This window comes from Pleurodeles waltl, chromosome 1_2 (assembly GCF_031143425.1).
Source record: "Pleurodeles waltl isolate 20211129_DDA chromosome 1_2, aPleWal1.hap1.20221129, whole genome shotgun sequence".
Taxonomy (NCBI): Eukaryota; Metazoa; Chordata; class Amphibia; order Caudata; family Salamandridae; genus Pleurodeles; species Pleurodeles waltl.
Window position 1 is genome coordinate 187202764 of NC_090437.1, and position 6077 is coordinate 187208840.

Here is a 6077-nt window from a genome sequence, read left to right on the forward strand (position 1 = left end):
TTTGGCGGTGTGCGGGTCCTTGGTGAGGGTGAGGATGAGTTGGGTGTCGTCGGCGTAGGAGATGATGTTGAGGTTGTGCTGGTGGGCCACTTAAGCGAGGGGGACCATGTAGATGTTGAACAGCGTCGGGCTGAGGGATGAGCCCTGGGGTACGCCGCAGATGATGTTGAAGGCTTTGGATTGGTACAGGGGAGGCGGACTCTCTGGGTTCTGCCGGCGAGGAAGGATGCGGTCCATTCAAGGGGTTGGTCCTGGATTCCTGCAGTGTGGAGGTGGGATTTTAGGGTGTGGTGACAGACGGTGTCAACGGCGGCTGATAGGTCTAGGAGGATGAGGGCTGATGTCTCTCCATTGTCGAGGTTGCTTCTGATGTCGTCTGTGGTGGCGAGGAGGGTGGTTTCGGTGCTGTGGTTGCGTCTGAAGCCGGACTGGGAGGGGTCGAGGATGTTGTTGTCTTCAAGGTACCGAGTGAGCTGAGTGTTGACGATTTTTTCGATGACCTTTGCCTGGAAAGGAAGCAGAGAGATGGGCCGGAAGTTTTTCAGGTCCTTGGGGTCTGCCTTTGGTTTCTTAAGAAGGGCGTTGATTTTGGCATGTTTCCAGCTTTCCGGGAATCTTGCAGTTTCAAAGGAGATGTTGATGGCTTTCCGTAGGTGTGGTGCGATGGCTGTGTCTGCTTTGTTGAAGATGTGGTGTGGGCAGGGGTCTGATGGTGATCCAGAGTGGATGGAGTTCATGGTCTTGCGAGTATCGTCGTCGCTGATGTTGGTCCAGGAGGTCAGTCGGCTGGAGTGGGTGGAGTTTGTGGTGGGTGGGGTAGGAGAGTCCGGAGTGTGAGGGGAGTTTAAGCTGTCGTGGATGTCCGTGATGTTTTGGAGGAAGGCGGTTGCTAGGGCGTCGCATAGTTCTTGGGAGGGGGTGTTGTCGTTGACGGTGGCGTTTGGGTTGGAGAGTTCTTTTACGATGCTGAAAAGTTCTTTGCAGTCACGGGCGTTGTTTTCTAGGCGAGTTTTGGAGGAGGATCTTATTGCTAGCCTGATTAGTTGGTGATGTTTGCGTGTGGCATCCTTGAGTGCCGTGTGGTTGTCTAGAGTGCGTTCGAGTAGCCATATTTGCTTGAGTTTTCGGCAGTGGCGTTTGGAGGCTTGGAGGTCGTCGGTGAACAAGGTGGCTTTTTTGTTGATATGGTTGTTGGTGGGTTTTTTGAGTGGAGCAAGGCGGTCGGCGCAGTCGTTGATCCATAGCTTGAGGTTGTGAGCTGCGATGTTGGGGGTCGGTGGGGTTGACGGGTGGTTTCTGGGCTAGGGCGTTGGTTAGTTGAAATTCTGTGACTTTGCCCCATCAACGGCGTGGTGGTTGTTCAGTGAGGTGGTGTTCTGTCTGTTTCTTGTAAGGTGAAATGGATGCAGTGGTGGTTGGTCCAGTAGAGTTCGTTGGTATGGTTGAAGGTGACGTGGTTGCTTGTGGAGAAGATGGGGTCAAGGGTGTGACCGGCTGTGTGGGTGAGTGTGTCGACGAGCTGTGTGAAGCCGAGGTTAGCGAGGTTTTTGGTCAGGGTGGTGGAGTTGGTGTCATTTTTGTTTTCAAGGTGAAAGTTCAGGTCCCCGAGGAGGATGTAGTCCGTGGAGGCGAGTGCGTGGGTGCTGGCCAGGTCGGCGATGGTGTTGCTGAAAGGTGCCCTGGGTCCTGGGGGTCTATAGATGAGTGTTCCTCTGAGCGTGGTGTTGGGGTCGGTGCGGACTTGGAAGTGAAGGAGTTCGGCGGCGCTGAAGGAGTCGTCCAGGGTGGCTTTGACTTCGAGGGTGGCTTTGTGGACGATGGCTATGCCTCCTCCAGTTCTGTTGGTGCGGTCTCGGCGTGCGACTTTGTATCCGTTCAGGATAGCTATGGCGATGTCGAGTGCTGAGGAGTCGTTCCACCAAGTTTCGGTTAGAAAGGCTACGTCCGGGGAGGTGGAGTCGAGCTGGTCCCAGACTTTGATGGCGTGCTTGCGTGCTGAGCGGATGTTGAGGAGTATGCAATGGAGGTGGTTGGTCTTGTTCCTAGGAGGTATGTGGGCTCTGTTGCAGGTGAAGCTGCAGTTGTGGCAGGAGAAGGGTCCGTGCTTGCTCTTTGGAGAGGCCTGGAAGCAGGTTGTGTCTCAGCTGGTGTTGAGTGCGCAGAGGGTGTCTGCGTTGTAGCAAATGCTGATGGGGTGGCTGTTGCCGGGGCCAGGGGTTCTGGCGCTGGGCGCGGTCTAGGCACGGACGGGCGCATACGGGCACAGACAGGCGCAGACGGGCTTGTCTTTGGCACGCCTTTGGCGCGGCCGCGCCACGGCTGCCATAAGAGGAGGGGAGGGTGGGAGTGGCAGCTCGGAGGTGGGAGGGCCTGGTGAATGAGAGGGCTGGGGGGAGGGGACGCAGGGGACGTAGCGGGGGGAAAAGGAAAGGCAACAAGGAAACAGTGAGAAGGAGGGGGGAGGCGGGAGGGGCCACAGGGGTTGCAGCGGCGGGGAAAAGAAAGGCAACAGGGAAACGGTGAGAAGGAGGGGGAGGTAGGAGGGGCCGCAGGGGACGCAGCGGCGGGGAAAAGAAAGGCAACAAGGAAACGGTGAGAAGAAGGGGGAGGTGGGAGGGGCCGCAGGGGCCGCAGCGGCGGGGAAAAGAAAGACAACAAGGAAAAGGTGAGAAGGAGGGGGGAGGCGGGAGGGGCCGCAGGGGACGCAGCGGCGGGGAAAAGAAAGGCAACAGGGAAACAGTGAGAAGGAGGGGGGAGGCGGGAGGGGCCGCAGGGGACGTAGCGGCGGGGAAAAGAAAGGCAACAAGGAAACGGTGAGAAGGAGGGGGGAGGAGGAAGGGGCCGCAGAAGACGCAGCGGCGGGGAAAAGAAAGGCAACAAGGAAACGGGAAGGAGGTGGCGCGGAGCGGGGAGCGACCTGCCTGCAGAAGCAGGGTCAAAGGTTGATCTAAAGAGGTGCCAGTGTCTGCTAAGGGAAGCTCTGACTTCTTGTTGTGCCATATGATACTTTGTTATAAATCATTGCTGTGCCCTATTTATGTTCTTTTTCTTTGGTTCTCTAAACAAATCAGTCTCCCTCTTACATATGTCAGCCTTCCTACTTGCAGTGTCAAAGGCAGTTTTCCTATAAACCCTATGTCTCAGTCTCTGAAGCATGTCACTCTTCACTCTATTAAAACCTTCAGTGGTACTGCATATTTGTTTTGCTCTCAGGAGCTCTCCCTAAGGGAAAATGTCCTTTAGAGGTGTCGGATAAAAACTATTCATATGTGAAATGCTGTTTCCCGCACTGACTTTCTGTTCAGTGTAGTCTTCAAATTTTGTTGTGACACCTTAACTTTCACATCCAAAACTTCTATCTCATTGTCACTGAAGTTACTGGTAAAGCTCAAATTCAGATCATTCTGATTGACCTCATTAGCAAACTGGAGTGCACTCCGTTTATCACCTCTCCAGATGACAAAAATGTCATCAATAAACCGTAACCACAAGGTTATGTGGGAGCTCCATGCATCTAAAGGTGGGCTAATGAGCACTTGCTCCTTCCACCAGCCCAGGTGAAGATTTGCATAACTGGGACCACAGCAGGTGTCCATCGCTGTTCCTCACTGTTGGCTCATATATGTCATTGTTGAAGAAGAATATGTAGTATTTTAAGCACCACTCCATCATTCTCAATAACATTTTGATGTGTTTATAAAACCTGACTGGCCTGGCTCTCAGAAAGCACTTAACCCGTCTGTATGATGAATACTAGTATACAGTTAGGCCACATCAAGTGTCATTAGAGGCATACCTTTCTCACAGCTGATATCGAAAATCCTCTTCAGAAAGTCTGTTGTGTTCATAAGGGGAGGTTTTGTACCAGGGGCTTCAGAAGAAAATATATATATACCCTGAGACATTTTCAAATAACCCCTCTTGTGCAGCTATAAAAGGTCTCCCTGGGGTGTTTGTAGCATCATTATGCATTTTAGGAATCAAGTAAAAAACTGGCAGTTTGGTGCACGAATCATTTAGGGGGTGATTCTAACCCTGGCGGTCGGTGATAAAGCGGCGGCCAACCCGCCAACAGGCCGGCGGTCCAATAAAATGGAATTCTGACCCTGGCGGGAACCGCCAACACAGCCCGCCACATTAACACTCCGACCGCCACGGCGGTACAGACAAACAGCGCGGCGGTCACCGCCAACAGCCAGGCGGCAGACAATGTACCGCCCACAGTATAACAACTCACCAATCCGCCACCTTTTCCGGGGCGGGAACCCCGCCGATAAAAACACGTCGGAAACAGACTACGGACAGGAAAACGCTCACCAAAACACACTCCACGAGTACGGAGGACAGCATGGAACCCGAATTAAACATCCTACCTGCTCTCGTCTACCTGCTCATCTACCACGAGTACGAACTCCGGCGCAGACGACAACGGTGAGTACTGCACCTACGACACCCGGGAGGGGGGAGGAGGAGGAAAGGTTACGGGCACACACATATGCGACCCCCACCCCCCCAAACTATGTACACACCAATGCAGAGCAACAATGCACAGTGACACCACCCAAACCCCCCGGAATAATGCAAAGACATAATTAAATAGTGAACCAAAAATTTATATAAAAAATAGACTCTGATATGTATCGGCAACTATGCAAAATATCCATAACAAAAATACACTAAACACACAGCCATGGAGAATCGAGGCAATTAGTCCGCTACATCAAAGTCAAATGGAACAGTCCGTGGGCTACAGTGTAGCGACACAAGGGCAAAGCCCATACACGAGACCTGGGTCCTTTGGAGAGAACACTGCAGGGGCATCTGATGAAAATACTACAGGCACCTCAGGGGGAAGGGAAGGGGGGGGGGCACCACAGCCACATGAGTCCACGACGCCAGATCCACAAAGGGGCCACCATGCCCACTGTGCCATCCTGGGGAGTGCAAAGCCACAGTCTCTCAAGACTCTACAGTGGGTGGGTTGCCCACTGTACCATCCTGGGGAGTGCAAAGCCACAGTCTCTCAAGTCTCACAAGTGTGTGGGTTGCCCACTGTACCATCCTGGGGAGTGCAAAGCCACAGTCTCTCAAGTCTCTACAGTGGGTGGGTTGCCCACTGTACCATCCTGGGGAGTGCAACGCCACAGTCTCTCAAGTCTCTACAGTGGGTGGGTTGCCCACTGTACCATCCTGGGGAGTGCAAAGCCACAGTCTCTCAAGTCTCTACAGTGGGTGGGTTGCACACTGTACCATCCTGGGGAGTGCAAAGCCACAGTCTCTCAAGTCTCTACAGTGGGTGGGTTGCCCACTGTACCATCCTGGGGAGTGCAAAGCCACAGTCTCTCAAGTGGATGACAGTCTCCACTGGTCAAGGAGGAGGCATGGTAGGCACAGTGAACCATAAACAGTGCTTGAGATGAAGGGGCCCAGCGGAGCGGTGCTTGAGACGGCGGGGCCCAGCGGAGCGGTGCTTGAGACGGCGGGGCCCAGCGGAGCGGTGCTTGAGATGAAGGGGCCCAGCGGAGCGGTGCTTGAGACGGCGGGGCCCAGCGGAGCGGAGCTTGAGATGAAGGGGCCCAGCGGAGCGGTGCTTGAGATGAAGGGGCCCAGCGGAGCGGAGCTTGAGATGAAGGGGCCCAGCGGAGCGGTGCTTGAGATGAAGGGGCCCAGCGGAGCGGAGCTTGAGATGAAGGGGCCCAGCGGAGCGGTGCTTGAGACGGCGGGGCCCAGCGGAGCGGTGCTTGAGATGAAGGGGCCCAGCGGAGCGGTGCTTGAGACGGCGGGGCCCAGCGGAGCTTGAGATGAAGGGGCCCAGCGGAGCGGAGCTTGAGACGGCGGGGCCCAGCGGAGCGGAGCTTGAGATGAAGGGGCCCAGCGGAGCGGAGCTTGAGATGAAGGGGCCCAGCGGAGCGGAGCTTGAGATGAAGGGGCCCAGCGGAGCGGTGCTTGAGATGAAGGGGCCCAGCGGAGCAGTGCTTGAGATGAAGGGGCCCAGCGGAGCGGTGCTTGAGATGAAGGGGCCCAGCGGAGCGGAGCTTGAGACGGCGGGGCCCAGCGGAGCGGTGCTTGAGATGAAG